Source organism: Ischnura elegans, chromosome 2 (assembly GCF_921293095.1).
Source record: "Ischnura elegans chromosome 2, ioIscEleg1.1, whole genome shotgun sequence".
In the NCBI taxonomy this organism is placed as follows: Eukaryota; Metazoa; Arthropoda; class Insecta; order Odonata; family Coenagrionidae; genus Ischnura; species Ischnura elegans.
In genome coordinates this window covers 53,111,423-53,131,987 of record NC_060247.1, presented here as the reverse complement: position 1 = coordinate 53,131,987, position 20,565 = coordinate 53,111,423, and the positions used below count along the sequence as shown (strand labels likewise).

At 39.5% G+C, this 20,565-nt stretch overlaps 1 protein-coding gene across 3 annotated transcripts in view; it reads left to right on the top strand.

The window, feature by feature from the left end:
* Nucleotides 1-20,565, top strand: part of LOC124153740 (ubiquitin carboxyl-terminal hydrolase 2-like) — a 140,418-nt gene that overhangs the window by 2,630 nt on the left and 117,223 nt on the right. Inside the window, exon 1 of one of the 3 annotated variants that reach the window (XM_046527077.1) lies at nt 4,900-5,001. The exons of 1 other annotated variant lie outside the window; for it this stretch is intronic. The gene's annotated coding sequence lies outside the window, so the exon portion shown is untranslated. Of the gene's footprint in view, nt 1-4,899; nt 5,002-7,553; nt 7,786-20,565 lie in introns of those variants that run through there. One more of the 3 variants, XM_046527079.1, reaches the window with a different exon arrangement.

Genomic DNA, 20,565 nt, shown 5'->3' with positions numbered 1-20,565 from the left:
CAAAGATATTGGCAATATTTGTCCGCATAAGTAATGATAAAGCCTGTGTATGAACTGTAGTTCATGGATCTCAGTCCTCAGTTGAATTAATCCACATTATTCGATTAATTTGTGAAACTTAGATTTTTTAAGCGATATTTGGTGATTGCATTAGTATTAGCCTCGGGGTATTTATTTTCACAATAGCTCTTTACATTATTCTAGTATTAGCATTTTTGTCATATTTTTATCATTCTTTTTCTTTTAATTACCTGTCATTTCATTTATCATGTGTGTCAGCAGCTTCCCTAATTTCAGGCCACAGAATTTATTTTATTTCCGATTTGGCCTGTGTCAAAATTTTCGTTTTTATTTGAGTAAATCAAGAGCCACTTTCAATTCCGTATTTTAAAGACATCTTCGGAATTGCACGGCATTATATACTCTCTCCTGGTTTTTATTTACATGAAAGGACTTGCGTAATAAAAAGCGTAGTGTAAATTTACCTGAACAGCAATGCTATTGCAAAACTAGTTTTTCAATATTACATCGCCAAATCACGTCGTGTTAAATCTATTTGAACAAAATGCATAGGAATATTCGTGTCACAGGTTTGTTGGCAGTGGATTACCGATAGTAGCCATATTTTATTGCTAATTGGTTAGAAATTGATCCCTCTAACACCGCACACAAATAAACGTTAGTTTTTCTTATTTTTAGAATTCAGTAATCATGGATGGAAATGAATTTTCTATCGGACATCTCATTTGGTGTCTTTTCGAACCATGCGATTTTGCATTCCTTGTCGTTGAAGGAGGGAGGCAAAGTTGTAGATTACGACGGAAATTCAACTTTCATTAGACAATCGACTGATCTAATACATGCAGTTTACCTCCCCATGTTTGCTACGTAATCGATTTGAAGTTACTGAGTAAGGGTGGAAATATGAGGAAGCACTGCTGTATAAATTCTATCGTTTATGGATCGATCAGCAATAGAAATTAGAACTGGGTGAGTTGCGTTCATTGGAAAACTTTTGGAAGCAATCTTTTTTGAGTGCATTTGTTTTCTTCCCCAGCGGCCTCACCGGTCGTAGTCCTCGCCTTACCGCGTAATGCTCTTTTGCCTCCCATTGCCGAACTCCCCAGATCCCTCTGAATTTTAATAAAGCCCCCGGAAAATTTTTGATTTATTCAACGGTAGAACGCACTTGTACTTAACTTTCATTGGTCCTTTAGGTGCGCCCGCAAGAACGTGGAACAAATGAGCTCCAGATGTTACTGTGCGTAAAAGTGCTTATGTATAGAACAAATTTATGTTTTTCTTTGAGATAGTGCCATTTCATTCAATATTAATTCAGTGGAGAATTAATTTGATGTGGCCCAAATTCTTGGGATTTCGATTTATACGCTTGTATTGTATTAAAGTCATTACATCTCTGTTTTATTTTTCTATGGCATCCTGGCAAAATTTCGCCATTCCGTTTCTTAAGGCTGAATTTTGAGGTTGGTGGCTGCCAAGTGTATAGCGAGATTGAGTAGCACGTCATTTTGCCGCGTGCTCCTAGTGCAGTCGTTAAATTGAGCCAGCGAGACACGGAATACTTACTGTTTACAATCTGAAACTCCTTTAGGCAATTGCAGTGAACTTTGGGAGGTGAATGAGCACGATCTGAAATTATTTTTAATCATAGTTGTAAATGGTGTAAATGCAGCGAAAACTATGGGAGGTTGTTTATTTAAAAGTCTTGCACCCGTCGTGTATCTCACGAATATTATTTATCTCCTGTTTGATAATTGTAAACATTTTTATGTATAGTTTTCTGTACTGGTAATTATGTTATCGTGGGTGATACTAAAAAAACAATAATTATTGAATAAATAAGAAAAATCAATAGTTTTACGAAGGTGTGGCCTATGCCTTTTATTTTCGTAAACGTCTTAATAAGCGTAAAAACAATTCTTGCTGCTAAACCTCATTTTTTAAGTTGTCTTAAATATTTTGCTCATTTATTTTGTGTGAAAGAGTTTGTGTATTTACAAATGTTGCTCGTTGTCACCAGTGACGCTTTGTCCCACTAATTTAGCAGTTGACTGAACGAAGAGCTCTATTAATGTCTTTACATAAATAATAAGCGCGGTGTCAAACGCCGGTGTTGGATTTAAGAATCAGTTTTGGATTTATCACGAATAAGACTTCATTTACCGTGACCGATATTCCAACCGTTTTTCCAAGCAATCGGCGGGTCGTAATCGCTGGAAATTTATTTTGGTGGACTGACATGTGAGAATGAAGTACGTCAGGTATTTTACGGTTAGAACCTTTCGATTTCAATTTTCGCGCTTCATTCTCTTGGTTAAGACCTGTTACCGTGGAAGTTCAGTGTAGAAAAGCTTGCGATGGCTCTCGGGGTTTTCTTTATCCTCGTTAAGACTCATTGCAAATTACCGCCCAGCAGTGCTTCAAATTTTAATTCCGAATGTATTATTGCATCAGGTTATAGTATGCTTCGTAATACTGATTTCATGGGATCAGCCTTTTTGGATTATCAGCGTTATATTCTATTAATGAAACGTCGAGGTGATGTTTTAATATATCTATTGTACTTCGTTGAACGACCAATACAACAAGTTAAACGAAGGTGGTGGGATTTTGGGGTTACTCCTTTAAAGGTACGTCGCTTGCTAGCCCACAGTTATTTCCTTGACAGTGATTGTGTTTTTTTTGCACATTTTAATGCATAGGACTCTAGTTCGAGTCCGGGTTAAGGCTGGTTTTATCCCTCTTTGGAATTCTCGTTCACGGATTGCATTTGCGGGTGACTCGGTAAACCTGTGGTTGTATATAGCAATAGTTATTTGCATTTCCTTTGAATTCATCATTATGAATTTGATTTGAATGATTTGAAGCCAGTATTGAAAATGGGACAGAATTCTTTATTTCATAAATGTAATTTGGGATCGCGATATTTAATGATTATGTTTCAAAATGAGGGGAAGTTAATAATTTATACATTTGTTAATTTTTTTTATCAATTGGTAAAGTTATATGTGGATCGATCAAAGCGAAATCTTAGTTCGTATGTAAGTGTTTGTATGCAATTATAAGGACGCGACATATAGACCTCGTGAAATTTTCGTTTGGAAAAGAGATTCGTGAAGTAAGTGGGAGGTTAAATGTGGACATTTTTGACGTATTGTGACATTATAATGAATGAAAACGTCGGTATTAAAAAGTCTCAGTTCGTAATGGTCCACGGAACGGAATTATTTCTTATCAGAAAATTATTCAGTTTTGTGAAACTTAACGAGAAAGATCTTTGTTATAAATAAGTGGATTTAGTGTGAAATGTGTCTACTAAGTGGACCATTGTTAAGTATGATAAGTTGAAGTCATCATTTATGAATAAACTCCAGGACTGGCAAATGGAAGAAAGGATGACAACGTGGAGAGGGACAGTTGAAAATATCCGAGTACATCACGACCGGTAGTTGCATTTCATCATATATTCGTAGTTGCACTTCAAAATGCTGTTTTCTCCGCGGAAGGCGCGCGCGTTGCACCCAAAGTTTCAACGCCCGTGGAGCTATTCGAAGCAAATTCGGTGGATTTCCGCAAATTGGCTCGAGGGAACGGCGTGGGGCGCGCGGGAGGTGAGGGAACATGTTGGGTGGGTCGTGCTTAAAAATAGCCGTTTGCCGAAAAAAATCTTTGTCGCCGTTTTTCGGGAGCAAGTCCCACCAACACATCGCGATCGCGTCGGTGTGTTGCGCCCGGCAGGCTCTCGCCCTCTGTTGCGAGGAATCCACTCCTCCGTCCTAATCTCCCTTCCTCCCCTAATCGCCCCTCCTCTCCCCTTCGTCTTGGAATAGGAGGAATATAAAAATATGTATCGATGTTCCTAAAAAATTAAATATACTTATTATCCCTGAGGAACTACGAGTATTTCTTGTGCACCATGTATTTTTTATTCTTGCCGAGCTGAAGTCTTGATGCTATTTTCATTCACTGCCAGTGGATGAAATAAATTATTGGTAGCAGTGATGAATGCAAAGAGGAATCCTTTTAATTTATTATTTATATTATCCGATAGACGTAATCTATTTTCACCGGAGCCATTTATAATCTATTGTGTTTGAAAAATATTGCTCTACCTTAAAACTTAGTAAATGTTGAACGATTTAAGCTAGTGAGGCCTACTATTGCTCATTATCTTGACTTTTTTTCCTATTCATTTTCACACTTTTACTTTCATGATAACCTCATTCATCGTGAATGCTAAATATGGCATATCGGTACTTTTTCATTTCATTGCTGACATAATATAGCCGAAAATTAAGCTGCTTGTTTCAATTCATTCTTCACTCTATGTCTCAGATCGTAACATGTAAAGTTGTTGGTACATTACGTTATTGTAGTCATTCCTCGGTAAAACTCCTACGTCATATGTCCTTGTCCTTCGTTTGCGTTACTCTACAAACCGTGTTTCGTTGTAGTCACAGTAGTCATCATCTTAGTTACGGTTTGTGAAATGGTAAAATATAAGATGTGTTTTTTAATTACAACTTTTTACGGCGAAGTTTTCCGCGTGGAAAAAAATCGTGTATAAAATTTTCGCATCAGAGTATCCTGTGTTTATCCTTCTTATCGTATGTAAAAATTTAGTGCTGGAAAAATGATACCATCATCACAGGCGATTTTTTGTGTACTTATGATGGACCGATGTACGCAATGCATCGATGCATCGGAATTGCCCGCCGGATATGCCGGTATATCGATGTGTGCTTCTCTCGTCCCACCTCTCGTTTTCCTCTTCCCCCTGCCCTCTCTTTCTTCACCCCCTCCCGCCCACCCCCACGGGCCCTCCATCCCCTCCCTCACCCCCGTCGATTACGCGCGGGGCAACAGTAGTCTGTTCGTCGTCGTCAAGGCGGTAACCCGTCTTCCCAGCGGCGACCCGCCCGCTCCGTGCGGTCAAAAAGTCAGAGGGCAGCGGCAACCTTCCTGCGGTAGTCGCTTTAGGTAAGATCACTGACTCTCCCATTATCAGCCGTAGAGCGGGGATATTCCGGGTTTAAAACCCGATTATTTTTAGTAATTAATTTCGTGGAATCCCGAACCCTAAAAGGGTGCCAAAGAAGAGAGCCTGAAGTTCATTGCTACGTCCGTCGGATGGGTCGTCAATATGTGTACACCCTTACTAATTGGATGCCAGGTTTCTCCTTGTCGTTTCTCTGCGTGGTCACTCCCTTGTCTATATTCCCGGTATTCCTCAGATCAGCGAATGGCCTCAATCTTAGGTCGGGCTATGGAATCCCGTCAATTTAGCAAGATCGTTGTGGGGATGATTAGCCAAGGAGAGAAAGAGTGATCTATCACCATCCGCCTCGGGGGCATTGCAACGTGTGTTTTTGTGTTTGTGTGCCGGGAAAAAGTTACCGTCGACCCGATGCAGTGTAAAGCTTCGTGGGAACCCCCGTGATCTGGTGATCTCCTCGCATCTCATTTCGACTCGTTCCCGCGTGATCGGCGCTTGGTTTGAACCTGGCGCGGTGCACATTTAGGTCGTCGGAAACGTCGGGATTGTGAGCAGAAGGGAGCGTCGTGAATATTTAATACGACTAAAAGAAAAAGGCCTGCAGCAGTGGCGCAGATGTGAGTTTCGTTTTTTTCTCTCCTCTTCTCTCTGATATTCCCTCGTCGTTCGTGTGGGGGGATTTTACACGGTGACCCCGAGATGTGACCGATAGTCCAGCGGAGAACACGCGAGCCGGTCCCTCGAGCAAGGGGTCGCTATTTCGGAGGCCATGCGGCGAGGTCGGCGGTAATAAGAACGGTGGACACATGTGGTTCGTGCCGCCGCGGAGGAAATGGTTGCAGTACACGTGATGTTCCAGTAAAGTAATAGGTGGGATATCGATCGTGGCAAGAGTCGTTTGTAGACGCTGCGATGGAAAGAGTGATCTATCACCATCCGCCTGTATTGCATTGAGGAGCGTTCCTGTGGACTAGTATCGGCGTGTTTTGATGATTGGTATTTTGATGCCGGCGCGCGGAATGGGGTGAACCCAATTTCTCCCGCGAAGCCCGCGACTGTGTCCCCTCCCCAATGGAATCTCAGCCTGCATTATTAAATAAGTGATTCACTGATTGTTTTCGGCGAGACTTTGTGGTGACTTCTTAAAGTTTGGGAACGAAATTAGCCACTTTTCAATTCCTTTTAAAAATTATTGAAGACTAAAATTCGATCTCCCAATCCATCGTCAAAGACAGGAAAAATTTCGCGAATGTGTGTTGAAAAATTAACTTGTGCGCAATTTGTTTTCCTATTATGACTGAATATACCTGAATTTTATGGATTACGTGTGTTTAGGTGATAATGGTTCACAATGCGAAGTCTAAATTATAGGATAAAATTCAGTTGAAATCCCGAACGTACCAATGTTATTGAAAAAGTGAGTTTCTCTTCGGATTCATTTGCTCAGCGTTTTCACCAGATTTTTGGGACAAATGAGGTGCAGTTTGGTTTCACAGCATTGGATAGTCAGCATCTCCTCGAATTTAACTGTGATACATTTTCGCCCATTCACCAAACCAAGTGGAGTACATCCCGCTTTAGCTGTCATGACAAGTGTGTCACTTTTCTCTAAAAATATCAACTTCTGCCTATCACGGTTGGGATCGTTGTTGTGCATGTGGTGGCGTAACATATATTTGAGAGAATTCGTGGAAAAAATATCTTGTCATAAAAAGTTATTTCCGAAAATTTGAACTTATCTAATTTTACTTGTCGTTACAAATTCTCCCATGGTATACGGAGAAATATTATCTGCATTAAACTTGTGAAATTGTCAGCGGCTCTGTCTTTTGCGTGTGTATTTGATGGATTATGTTCTCTGTAATAAATAAGCTTCTATATCTTTGAACTGAGCTTTATGTCCTATAAGGGCTTTTACTTAAGAAGTGTGTTTCACTGACTCCACTAGATTCGGAAGGAAGGAATCCTAATCTTCCAGATGCGTCGGCATACCATTTTACCATACCGTTGTTCGTTTACTTTGTTGTAAAACATTAATTTTCGCAGATTTGAACCCAGCACTTTCTCTCGCGCGCTGCACTCACAAGGACCCTCGTCGCTTCTCGTATTGAATTTCGCAGAAAGTGATCTTTTTTCCCCTAAAACGTCGGCACACCATCTTCTCCCCGTTTATTATGCATCCACCTGAGTTGAGAAGGTTTGTTTATTTTTTCCCCCCACGTGTTGTGCGTGTGGGGCGGGTCTGCGTGCAGTAGCAGGTGCACCCGTCGTCGCCCGTAGGAGTTCGTTCCGTGCTAAGTCGCCCACTCCCCCCCTCCACATTGTTTCTCCCTTCTCCTAATGGGGTCACGAGGGAGCCGAGTGCTTGCTTGTTCGGATCTCGTTCGCGACTCCCCCAACCTCCCCTTTCCACCACCCACCCCTCCATAATTGAAACCCACCCTCTCTTACAATCCTCCCCAGCCTTCCTTTACTCTCTCCCCCTTTGCTCCCTTTCCCCCTCATCCCTGCCTCGTCTTCTCGATCACCAGAACACGCGTGCCCGACTAGTCGTTTCGCCCTCTCTTGCTAGCTCACAACTCGTCTCCGAATATTACTTCGTGCACCTGATCCCCTCTCCGCGTGTTATACCGTCTGGACTGGACCTGTGTAACTTCTCATTTAGCCGTGTGTACTAGGTTCCTTTAAAGTGTCTTCAGCCATGCTGTCAGTCACTTGTTTACATCGGTGACCAGTACAACGTGGGAAAGTGAACGATTGAAAAAAAGGTCAGATTGGCTGTGCTTCGACTCGTTGAGCAGGAATATTATGGGCATGTGTTTTGTTTGTGTCAGTGTATATTAAATATTAAATTTGTTTTGCTGGGGCAATCGGTGGATAGTGGTGATGTTATGTCGTGCCGTCGCGTCGAAATACTTTCAGTTTCCCGCACTGGGCGTCGTTTACACATTGGTTAGCTTCACGTTCTAATTAGATTTCACTCAAGTTATGCCATCGAGGATTATCTTGTAAGGATTCCGTCACCTCTGTTGGATCATCCTGATGCGGCATTTGTTGGGGCTAACGGGGACGTAACTCCTTGCTATTTTCAGTGATACCCTGCCTTAATTTCATTTTCCTTCTGAAGTGAAGATCAAGTTGTCAGGCTGAATGTTACGGAATACGTATTTGATTTTGATATTTATGAATGCCAGAAAATCGCGATGACATGTGTGTAGACTTAAAGAGAGGTGGAAATATTTTAGAAAGGTTTTATAAAGCTTTGAAATCTATGTCACTACTTCAATCATTAACAAAGTTTATCTTAGGTGGATGTTTCATGAAATGAATTGACCCTCTTTCTCGAAACGAGGTGAACAATGCGTCTTTAGAACTTACTGCTGATTCACCGAGTAAGATACTCTGGAAATAATTAAGATAACATTCTCGAGAATATCGAAACATTAGGTGGACTTTACGAGCGAGCAAAAGTCATCGCTAGCACTCTCAAGTTTTAGGTTTCAGAAAATCCCAAATACACGCGCCAGCTTCTATTCTTGGCCATCGTGACGTGTTTTTCCGTCTCGGTGGTTTTCTTCTCAAACGCAAATACCTCTGATAATCTCGTTTAAAAGAATTATTTTAGAAATTCTGGATTGTTCATTGTGAAAAATTAATTGAATTTTAAATGTTTTCGTTGTTATTTGCCGCTAATATATTATGTAATAAACACTTGTGATGCGATTCAGTATTTGCTCTTTATTTAATCTTTTTTTTCCTGATTTACATTGCACAATGATTACAAATTTCAGGTAATTATTGGCAGAAAATTTTGTGTGGTGAATGAGGAGCATGATTTATTGAGCAATTTTGATATTTTCGTTTAAATTTAACGCTGAAGTTTTTACAAAGATTTGTGTCCTGTCAGGGCTAGTCCTCTCAATCTGATGTAAATATTTTTCGTATGATTATTTCCTCTTGAAAACTCGTTTCCGTGCAGTTGTATATCGGTCAAGTGTTTTCATTACCAGCCACGAATTATTATAATTGCAATAATGACAAAATTAATATATCCCTGATTCAGCAATTAGGAAATCAAGATACGTGGAGCAATGCCGTATTAAATCCGATTTCCATGTTAATTCGCGACTGCCGCTCGGAGCATTCGAATAGTTGGTAAGTCGTAGGAATGTTGGCTGCACGAGTACGATTATATTTGCATAAGATCATGCACGTTGGAAGCCATAGCACTCAGCTGGGTTTGATTCTCTGACATAATTATATTTGTGTGCCGACTAATCTCTAAAGTCCATGATCAGTGAATAACCCTAACGTCTGGAAATCAAGAAAATAGAAAAACGTCGTAATTCAATAGTCCATCGTATACTTCTCCTCAGACATGCTTGAGAGAGCAACTGTATTGCATAACCCTCAGCCGTTACCTCACCGCTGTCGCGATTAATATTTTTTTTCAAGGTCTCTCTTCCAACTTTTAGCCTTTTTATCGATTTCCATTATGATCAAAATAATGACGCATCGGTGAGTAATTGCTTGAGTTCTTGCTGTTGATTTTCCCGACTGATATTTCAATATTGTAGCAGCCCCAACCAGAGATAATGTACTCTTCTGAGGCGGTTAATACTGCTATGCTATTTGACCTAGATTCAAATCCACATGTCGTCATTTGCGGTGGATTTTGATTCTGTAAAAATTTGTGCGAATTAAAAATTTTGGGTATTCGTATATTGGATATTTTATTTCTTATCACTTGAAAACTTTCGTTTTATGTATTCTTTTGTTGTGAAAGTGATACTATATTTGATGAAGTGGGCAGTTAAAGGATATGTACGGATTTTTTTCATGAGTGGGTTATATTGGATTGCGTTGGACTGATCAGATTTTAATATAAGACAATTATTTAGTTTTTGTACGTGCAATTGGTTTTGGAAACCAAGTTTTTATCAACCAAGTAAATATTTTTCTTACGACTCGGAAGCGTGAAGAAGAAGTGTATTTGTTTGCCAAATTTACGTCGTAGTTGGTGTTGATTTAAGAATGACTTTGTTCGTTGCAAATCTTATAGAAATTTACGGCCTTTGGTGACTGTCTAAAAAGACTGTTAAACAATGTTAATTCTTCTTCGTCTTGATACTTCACACTGAAGCTGCCTCTTGATTAACCGTGCATCTACAATGCGATGGAAGTTCTTCCAAATAATGTGAGGGTAAAAGTTATCGTGAAAGAAAGAATTGACGTTTTGTTGCCTCTAATTCGGAAATAGAATGCACCCTTGAGATGTCAAATGTTATTTCTTGCTATGCGGCTCTGTTGCAACTTGTCGGTTGATTACTCTTATATTTCGAAAATAAATTTCTTTGTGTATGTTCACTGAAAGTGAACAGTACATTTGTTTATATTAAGTTTGTCGACCCAACGTAGTATAAAAGAATAGAGGTTTTATGAAATAATATTATCCTAGTATTTGTCTATTCTTTAATAGTTTCATCTTCAGTATCTAATATTGCAATTGATTAGATATTTAGGTATCATTTTTCATCTGCGGTTACCTTAGCATAGATTCTTAATGATTCAAAGACATTTTTTTAAATCCAGTTCCTTAAGAGATAATTTTTACCTGGTCGATGGTAAACCACTGCAGCGTATTGGTGGATGCTTCTAGCTCATGTTTCGGTACTCGTTCATGAATATTCCAATCAAGCTGCTGACTCAACTACCTTTCTTGTGTGCAAGGATCGTGCAAAGGGACGGTATCTCTGCGGTGTGCCGCGTTGAATCAGATATTAGAACCTCCACCGCGTGCTATTCTGAACCTCCATCCACATTTGTTGAAAGGTGCTCTAGATCAAGCGTCGATGAGAAGAAGCCTAGAAGGCACTGGCCTCGAAGTGTTAGGATTTGCCTGAATGAAAGACCGGTCTCTGAGCATGAAATTTTGAGTAGTAGTTTGAAGGTTGCCTGGAGGATAACATCATGAGCTCTCGTCGTTAATGTGTCGTCTTTAGATTTTTTTACGGATGAAGTGAACGGTAGACTGCCCGTTTATATTTTTTTGCATAATTCTTTATTTTGATTTTAGGAGCGTCAGTATATACTCCATGGCTAGAAGTCGCGTAGTTTATTCTGAGTTGCCGTTATATTTCCTAATAAGTTATTGAAGCCGAAGTATCCACTTCACAACTATTTTACATACGTGGTTTAAGTTTTTATATGCAATGGAAAAGATCGTCCATTTTCAAGAGGTGCATTAATAATACCCTTATCACATGCAGACCGTAGACTGAAAAGTAGACTATAAATAGACAAAAAATATCCTTTTCACATGCAGGGCCGTATGCGTTAGAGCCTCAACATTTTTATCGTCTGCCTTGAAATTTTCGACGTGTAACCTTTCTATGACGTGATTGGCTTTTGAAATAATTGCAAAAATTTCATTGCTTTTGATTGTTATTATTTCGTTCTATTCGCATTCATGAATTTTCATATTAGTCCTCTACGAAATGTACTTTGCTATAGGATATCATGCTGTTGGTAGTTGTAATTACATTGTAATAATTTTGCAAAATTTCGTTAGATTGAAATACTTAGTTTTCTAGATTCAAGTCAGCGCCGAAAACGTCTGCAACTATTTCGTTGGTATCAGTTTTGCATTTTTTTACAGGAAGCTGTTTTCACCTTTCCTTGCTGTTGATATGATTTGTTTAAAATGAGTCTGGATAGAGTGTAGGCAGTCAAAATTGTGTGAAAGGATGAGAATTTTACGGTATATTTTGTTTTTTTTGGCGTAATCTGAAATAGTTGTTGAGAATAAACTTCACCTAGGAAAAATAAGTTTTTTCGCTATGTAAATTCTACGTTACAGGTTTTGGAACTGCAGTTGTTATTCCTCTGCCGCTATTTATGTCTCTTGTATTATTGTTTACATATCATGGGAGCCAGAAAAAGTTGGATATTCGGGCGCAGTTACAAGTATCAAACAATGGTGGAAATGAAAATTTGCGTAGATATGTGCTCTCAAGATGTTCTCTCCATTAAATATGATCGTAACTGATCAATAAATCAGCCAGTGCTTTCTCTCTCCCTCTTTCTCATTTAGTCATCGCTATTGTGCAGTGTTGAATCCCAAGCCATACTAAGGGAAGTACGTATATTTAATTGCTGTTATCGTTCATTAGCAGTTATTTTAATGCCAATGTAAGATTTTCATGGGATTTTTGCAATCCAAGTTCATTGTGTGATACTATCAATACTTTGCTTCCCGATCTGCAAATACTGGTATTGCCGTTGTCTTTTTTTCAACATCACGTATATTTTCGAGAAGATTCTGGGGATGACGTGCACTTTTTAAATTTTACATCTTTATAATTGTATAAATGTTCACAGCTTTCGATGTTGCGAGTCATTTCAATTTGCTCCCATTTAAGTAAAGGCCTCCCTTTTCCTTTTCGAATTCGTGGCCATTCTCACACTTAATTCTTGCCTATTCCTTATTGGGTTGTTTATGATTTTGATCGGTGGAGAACTGGTTTAACATTCCAACACTTGGCTTTTGAATACATTTTTCCGTGTTTTTGGCAGTGTGGCTATAATTGGAGGATGCCTGAATGGATTGAAGATGCTCAGTTGTATCTGATTTATGCCCTACCCACCCCTTCCTTTAATTCCAGTTTCAGATTGTTTTCCTTTGGGTGACAAAATATATTAGAGCCTCTGACTGAAATACTTTTCCGCGTCGTGAATGCCCAATGAATACTTTTTCGGTTTTTCTGTGTCGTTTCCGAGTCTATTAACGTATCTGCACTTTCAACTTTCATGACACTTTTTGTTAGATAATAGGCTTTTACTCTCAATGATGTGAAGTGAAATTTTTGGCACGGTAAACGTTCATTTTCGGTAGTTTTAAACTCATCGTTTTTATTCACCAAGCTTTTTGCGAACAAATTTCGGCTAATCGGTGTTTTTCATGGTAGTATAATAGTTTTTCAAATCCGGGTTAGTTATATGGTTTCAGGTTAATATATTAAATTCTACTTTCCCTTTCGTTAAGCATTTGACTTTAATGCAAATGCATTCTTACGTGTGTGAAGACAAAACTGCGTCGGCAATTTTCCTTGATATTCAAGCTCATGTTTTCATGCTTAACTCCTGATTAAGAGTTTAATTTCTCTTGTTCCTTGATACTTGCCGCTCTCCGGAACTGACTTTTAATGCCTCAACTTATTGACGACGCTCTCTGTGAACCAGGGAAGGAATATCAGCCTTCTTCTCACGTTCGGGACGTGCGTTTTTAATATTTCCATCTGAGAAGACACAATTAAGGCGATTTTACATGGGAAAAAATTAGAGGTAACCGTGAGAATGTGGAGCGGTGTCGTTGAACCTAAGCGGCGTCGAGAATGGCGTTGACTCCCGGTGTTTGCTGACGAAATGCTGATGCAGCCCTTTTCACCCTTCCTGTTCCATTAACTTGTTCGTAAGCGTCTCAGCCTTTTCGCTATTACCTGAAGTGTCATTCTGAAGTGTTTAAGGTATCGTGTAATGTAGGATAATTTTTAAAAATTCCGTTCTTGTTTCAAATATATGTTTCGGATATCTGTGTGAGATATTTTTACCATTCAACTTGTAGCATGAATTATTGCTGCGGTAATTGTTTTCTTGTTAATAAAATGTTCTTCTTCGTGGTAGACGACTTATAGTTTACGTAATTACCTGCTATCTACCTTAGGGGTGTTTGGTTGGAGCTGAGCTTCCATCAAAATGTACTTTAGTTTACTTGCATTTTTTCAGAGAATAAGTCGCCGCTTTTCTACAAATATGGTGCTGGTATTAACTCCCGCGAAGTTGCGAAGAAGGGTTCACCTGCGCCATCCCATCAACGTTTTATTATTACCCCGTCCTTAGCCAAACAACCTCCAATTCTTGGTAGTTTTTACTGTCGGTTGCCAACTTAAGTGATCGTCTAATCATCCATATCAGCAGCCGAGCTTGTTTGATGATTTGAATTAGGTAATTCTAAAGTACTTCATCGGAAATAACTTGCGTAAGCAGAAATGCATTTATTTCCTCGATCGACCCCCTTTTCGGACGCCGTTTCCTTCTGTGGATAGTATATCTCTGGCCTTTGAAGACTCTCTATCAGATTTTCACTCCGGCGACCGTTTAGGGATGTTGATGTAAATGCGCTTGGTTGCAAATTACAGCTGACTCAGCGGCCAAACTCGCGTGACTTATTGTGGTTTTGAAAAATTTCGATTATCATGTTCAGAGGTAATACATTACCTTTGGTCTGAATCCGAAATTGGAATTGCCGTAGCGAGATTGCAGTATAATCCAAGAGCACTCAGTTGATTATGCAAGAGACACTTACTAACCTACGCGATTTCCTTATTTAATTTTCGGTTTTGTAAGATAACAGAATGGACTCAGGTTTATAAATCGCTATCGGAAAGAAAGATAGCTTTTCCTCCTAAGTTTGCTACATCTTAATAGTTGTTGATTGCCCTTTTCTCAGGGTAATTTTTTGTTTATGCCTACTTTTTACCGTCTAAAAATCTTTGTGCTAGGCATTGTTGAATATTCTTCTTCCTACGTTCGTCGTTAAGAAGTTTTTTATAAATTCCAATACTGTGGATATTTCCTACGGAGTCATTTTAGCATGTTCTGTAGCCCTGACTAAATAAAAGTGGGTGTCGTTCTATGCTTTCATTATATCAGTTAATTTTAAAAATTGCGTATTTGAGAAGTCAGCTTAATAATTTGTAAGTAATACTCTTAAAGATGACTACTGTTGATGTTAATATTTCTGCCCTTATGGTTTTTCTTTTTTATGGCTTCGAAAACTGCTTATATTTACGCGCTGCTAAATGGTATGTGATGGTACGTGGTTTAAATTGGGGGTTAGTAGCGTTACTTTCAATTTCACGTATTCTTTTCCTGCGTGTTGAATCAAAGGATGTACTAATACCAGGGCTGTATTGGCAATCTCATCTTTCCTAATGTCGCCTTGGTTTAGTGTTCTTACTTATTGCCCCTCGCATGGTTCTTAAATATTAATGTTCCTTCGTCGCATTTTGGATTATTCATGGTTGTGGAATATGTTTACATGGTCGTTAACATTATTGAAATTTTATTTTGCTTCTAAATTGAGCTATTATCCGTTATATTACGTTGAATTCGTCCTTTTTAACGCGAAATTGTTCTCTCGTGGTTTTTGGCGAGAGACGGAAGTATGAAACTGTCGCCACTCTCCTACTTCTTGAATTAGGAATCCACTTTCTTCGTTATCTTCTGTGTCCATGGGTCCTTCGTTTAGGCTCTCTTGTTTATTTTTCCTCCGGCGCGTGTTTCATTTTTTAATCCCTTCTTTCCGATGTTACTGGACCCAGTAGAACTGCATTCTGGGCTCAATAGGCGGTGAATGCTTTGAGCGCGCAAGAATGGTAGGAGAAGGAAAAGAAAGTGAACCAATTCTATGGACTTTCCTTTTCTTTGTGTTGGTTTCCGGGACCAGGGTCCACGACGTCTCCTTACATGTATTACAATTAAGGCCAGGATGTGATTTGTATTAATCTTCAAAGATGAAGACATTATCGTCGTGGGATAGTCATTTTGCACTGGGCTCGAAATGATAACTTTCATTACCCTTTCGTGGAAAAAAAAATTTCTAGATAATTCATCAAGGTTTATGAAAGAGTCAGTTTTATGCATCTCGTGATCCATTATTTTGTCAATATTGTCATTTTGCTCTCATTATCAGTTTTGAGTGATAGCTATTTGCAAAGTGTGTGAGCGTGAAAACCCTGTAGCATTCATTGTATTCTCAGTCAAGTCCTTCTGTCTATACCTATTGCTCATTTGTTTATAAGTTATTGAGTGTCTTGCCTTAATTCTTTCATCGCCTCCTAAAATTTAGTACCTATACATCGAAGGTGAACGATGTAGTAAAAAAAAGAACATTTTCTCATACGGTGAAGCATGTATCAATTTCTGAGGCAATATTTCGTTCATCGACATTTCATTTCGTCACCAAATGCTTTGGCCAATCGTTACATTGCATTCATCATGTTCCTGCGGTCAATTTTGAGCCCCAAGCACCAGTTACATTCATTTTTCCCGCCGGATGAGTGCCATTTGGAGGGAGACGATCGTGGCGAACGTATACGTTGCCGATCCACGCGACGAAAAAAACATCGTGAATTATTAACGATTGATTAAAGGATTCACCGACGCAGTGGGGCGCCCTCACGCCCGGTGTGCGTTAAATAAATGATTCACTTGCAGTCTCACCCACCTTGGAGCATTTCTCCGTGGGTCCGTGCTCCTTTCTGCCATCCACCGTCTCCAGGTCCACGGGCCTCGTTTTTGCCACACCCTTCTGTTATTTATTGAGAGCGAATGGAGGCTGGAACGAGTGTGGCTCGGCGTCTCTGCGGCGTTATTTCGGTGACCTTGCCGGCACACGTGGTATGCGTTTCGGGAGGGGTATCGTGTCTCTTGTTTCTTCTCCATCCTCTCCCCTTTTCCCCCCACCCCCTCATTCCCCATCACACCCTTCCCATCATCCCCTGGTCTCGCCATCCCAATTTTATCTTCGTCTCACCCCTCCCACTTTTACTCCTCCGGTCCCAACTCCCCTCCTAGGGCTGCGCGTTGTCTGAATTTCACTATCGCGTCGCCGCGTAAATTTTGCATCGCAAAACGATGCGACCCATCGCCTATCCAGCCTTGTATCCAGGAGATGGGGACTGAAAGGGCTGAGCATCCTCGCTCCGAAAACCTTGCAGTAAAAATATTTTTGCTCACGTTCATTTTTTTCTGCGTGAAAAAATGAATTTTCTCCGCACATCATCATTTCCCAGAAAGCTTGTTTTACGTTATTTTTGAGATGTGGTTTCATGTCTTGGAAGTAGTAGATAGCAGTCTTATTGAAAGATGAACTTTATCTTATTCGACATGTGCTGTGTGTAAAATTTGCGCAGAATCGTGTGATTTATTTCATTCATTTTATACATGCTGTTTCCAAAGGATTTTTTAAAAGGATTTTTCCACAAGTTGTGCTTATAGTTCTGTTGTCAACGATGGTGACCTCCCCTTAAAGTAGTTTTGTGCCAGTAAGATTGGGGCGTTTTGGTACCCTTTGGAGGAGAATTATTTGTTTCAGCTAGCAATATGATCGAAAGCAACTTTTTCGTTACGTGCTTGCTCGAGGAGGGTACTGTCTTACACATAGAATCACATGTATCGCGTTTTCCCCTCATAATATAGCTTTGTTTCCGCCATCGATTTTACATTAGTTTGGCATATCACACCTTACTCTTCCGTCCTTTGTCTCAAGTTGTCATTTTCATTTAAAGTGATGTTTACGTTCCTGAGTATGTGAAGCTAAAATACTTTGAGGGAGTTTTAAGCCGACCTCTGCATTTTCCACGATTCAGAGCAATTAATAACAAATGATGGGATGGTCTAACGCTTTTATGTTTTAAGTTTTTATTTTTTTGTTTTAAGTATTGTAGAATAATATTTGGCTTGGGATCGGCTAGACCTCTTTGCCTAAATGTTTAGAGAGGCGTTCAAAAACCGTTGATCTCGTTGAACTGCATCGCAAAATTGAAGTCGCAAGAGATGTACAAAATGGAAGTTGAATGCTAGGTTACTATTTAATTATTTTGACAATATTATTAAAGAATGGTTTATTATGAGTCTTCTCCAGTACTTTTTAAATTGAGCCCATCAAAGCGGAAAAAATCACTGTGATATATGAGTAGACTTAAAATAGTTGATATGGTGGATTTTAAATAAATGTTATAAGTTTTCCTTAGGCATCTCCGCAACCTCTCACGACAACCCAATTCGGCTCTGGGAAGGGATGGGGATTAATTCTGGCTTGGACCGTGATCCTTGAATTAATATGCTTTTGACGCCAATATACGCTATGTATCGTTTCATTGGAAATATGCACCGGATGTGTCGGTGTATCAATGCGTCCCTCTCGTCACTCTCTGCTACCCTACCGGTGTATTCTCATGATCTGCCGATAGTTCATTCCGTAGTGTCGTGGAGTTTTCACCATGGACGCTTGGGCACCTAGCCCTCCTCCTTCCCTTAATAGTCCCTTCCCACCCTCTCTCACTGTTTCCCACGGATTTCCTACTCTCCACGCTCCGTCGCCTTCACTCTTCGTTTCTTCCCGGCTGGTTCCTCAACCCTCGCGGGAAAATGCGTGCGTTCCGACTCGCCTCCTTTCTCTCTCGCCGTCGGGAATCTGATGCGGGATACCACGGCCGCGCGATAATGCGACAGGTATAATCGTATTTTGTCCGATAGGTATCTCTCTCTCTCCCTCACTACCTATGCTCTCCCGATTAATCATTCATTTTTACGTCTGCTTGGTGCGAAGCATGAATGAGGAAAGTGAAATTAAAAGAGTCGTGACTCGTCGAAAGCTCTCTCGCGATTCCTGCTGGGACCGATAATGGAAAGGACATTGTATGAAATTAACCTAAAACGAGGAGGATATATGAGAGGATTGTTTTTCTCTTTATATTGTTGAGGTGAATGATGTGCGAATAAGCTTCACTTGTTAACTTGTGACAAATTTATTTGAGGCAAGTATTTTATAGACAGATTTTTTAGGATTTACGGTTTCCGCTCGTTAATCGCGATAATATTGAGGAGATTGGAAAAAGATCCCGATTTTTAAACTTAATGGTGTTTTTTTAATGCTTTGATAAAACATTTAATTGGTGTTTCATTATATGCTTGCCAATCTTTTTATTGCTACATGCAGTTACTTAATTTCCTCCTACTTTGTTTTGATTAACATTAATTGCATTGTCCTAGTGTGACATGAACATAGTCTGACCCTCTCGAAGATCACAACTTCTGCGTAGTGAAGACCCGTAAGTTGTATATTGTCATTCAAATGAAGTTAGGATAATGAAATCGATGAAAGGCATCCTATGGCTTCTTACATTTTTGCCGTGTGCAGGGTGCAAGAGGAAGGTAATGTTAACTATGAAGTATTATAGCCTTAGCAAGTCCCCTGTTCTTCTGCAAATTAGGTATACGTGGAAAGTGGATCAATTTATGCATTGATTTATGATTGATTATGATAATTTCGATTTTATTCTTCAACGTTTATCAGGGATTGAGTTTATCAGAGATTTGGTTTAATGGCAAAAAAGAAGAAAATCATCATTGTTTAGTCTTTGTCGTCTATATTTCTTACTTTCCCCGAAAACATCTCTTGTTGCATCAATTGTGTTCGTTATTTAAATTATCTTCCGACCTTTAGAGTAACCGCAATGCCGTCACTGGTATGTTGTTAAGATTTTCCCTTTCTGCGCAGGCAGCCCATTCTAGTATTCAAACTCTCTCAATGTTTACATGAAAGCAAGACTGACGATAAAGACCATATGTGGGTCCCCAACGGCCTTTTGTTATGCTTTGATGGATGGAACGCATCGTTACCATTCTTGTTCCCATTTTTAGTTCCATTTGATTCTTTGGAAAAGACGATCTAGTGAAATGCGTCATTCGCCAAAGCATTCCCATCGACACATCCCTGCGATGAGTCACCCCGATAAAGAACGGCCGCGGCGTCAAAGAGGCTCAGTCGTCACCGAGAGAGTATTGAGCGCGTCAACTGTCCCAGTTGGCTATTGCGTGCTCTCTGGACGGATTATGTGATTCGTTATTGTTCTTAATGTGGAATATTCTTAGTATCCCTTGACCGTCTGTTGCAAAGCAGTGAAATCGTGGCACTAACCTTGAAATATTTTTGACTTTATTATTTCCTTCCAGTTTAATTGCTTCGCTTGCCTTTGTTCATTATTTTAAGCTCTGCCCGTTATGATGGCATTGTTTGTTGTGCTTTGACTTCAGTCATGCTTGTGAAATGCCTACTGTTGCCCTTGCGTGGGGATTTTAACTTTTTTCTGGAGTGCTAAGTCATTGGGAAATGAAACAAGTGTATACTTACTGTTTTGGAGGTTCTTTTTGGGTAATTGGAAAGGATTTTGATTTTTTTCGATTAAAAAAGTTCTGTTTAATTCCAAACATTATTCGCTCTGATAAAGCAAACGTGGGTTTTGGCATTCGGCCGTTTTTATTATCGTTATTAATTTTAAGTACGGAATTTCAGTTGATTTCCCATTTATAACGAGACATCAAAGTGACTAAATTAGCAAAGTCCTTTAGAAGACTCGTAATAAACAATTCTCTTGTAATATTGTCAAAATAAAATGTCATTGTTAGCTAGTATTTAATTTGATTTTGTACATCTCTTGCGCCTTTAATTTTATGACGCAGTTCAACAAGATCGAGATTTTATTCTCCATAGCTTTGCGAAAATCGATATTACATTTTCTAATGTAGTTTTCTTTAGAGAATTCCATATTAGGAAGGTAAATTTATCATATGTCTCAATATCAATCGTTTGATGAAGCCCAAACGTGAAATTTTTGTGCATGAGCCTTAACTTGGTCGCTGGATTCATTTGTGGACAAATGAATATGAAAACGATATCGGTCGTGGCAGTGGCCGGAAAAATT